General features: G+C 51.1%; 1 pseudogene; it reads left to right on the plus strand.

The window, feature by feature from the left end:
* The first annotated feature begins 246 nt into the window (after positions 1 to 246).
* LOC109388444 (serine/arginine-rich splicing factor 2 pseudogene) lies at positions 247 to 608 on the plus strand (annotated as a pseudogene).
* Positions 609 to 916: the final 308 nt, after the last annotated feature.

The raw sequence follows: 916 nt of genomic DNA on the forward strand, positions 1-916 counted from the left end.
AAAAACTATATGGAGGTTTTTTTTTTTTCCAGTGGTGTCAGCTCTGGAGATGGGCAGCGCTGTGTCCAACATTCTGATGCTTCTAAGCACCCATGTATATGCGTCTGCAAGTGACGCAAGAGGAGGTGCCTCAAGCAAAATGAAACTGAAGAAAGCATTGCAGCTGTCTGGGTCAAGCTTGCAACCTTTCCAGATGGCACATTTCTCGGTGCTAAGTCGCGGAGCTCAAACTGAACACTCAAAGCCATGATTTACAGCCGCCCTCCTCGCAACGTGGACAACCTGACCTCCCTTAAAGTGGACAACCTGAATTACAGCACCACAACCGACAGCCTGCAGCGCACCTTTGAGAAGTATGGGAAATCGATGACGTGTATATCCCACGGGACAGCTTCACTCAACGGTCCCGTGGCTTTGCCTTCGTCTGCTTCCGTGACAAACTCCATGCTGAGGATGCCAAGAATGTCCTAGATGGGATCAGGCTGGATGGCCGTGAACTGCGGGTCAAACCGGCGCTTTGTGGTCATCATCCAAATCCCTATAATGCCTACTACCTGGGAACTCCAACCCTCAGCTGCAAATGCCAGAGCCGCAGCCCAAGACGGTGACGCCACTCCAGTAACAGCAGCAGATCTGGATCTCAGGAGAGATCTCGCTTCAGCCACCAGAAGCCTCCATCTTGTTTTTATGGTCAATCTTCATCAAATCCTGAATCCAGATCTACTCGTCAATCCGAGTCCAAGTCTTCCTCGATGTCCAGATCTTCCTCACTAACCAAGTCCGGGTCTAGATCTAGAAGCCTTCCACCAAAAGAAAAGCCCAGCTCGCCATCCAAGGAATGGTGTCCTGCTAGGATAAGGAATCGTTAGCAAGCAGCCTGACTGAGGACTGGGGACCGAGGAGGGGAGTCCTTAGA

This window comes from Hipposideros armiger, unplaced genomic scaffold (genome assembly GCF_001890085.2).
Source record: "Hipposideros armiger isolate ML-2016 unplaced genomic scaffold, ASM189008v1 scaffold_197, whole genome shotgun sequence".
NCBI lineage: Eukaryota > Metazoa > Chordata > Mammalia > Chiroptera > Hipposideridae > Hipposideros > Hipposideros armiger.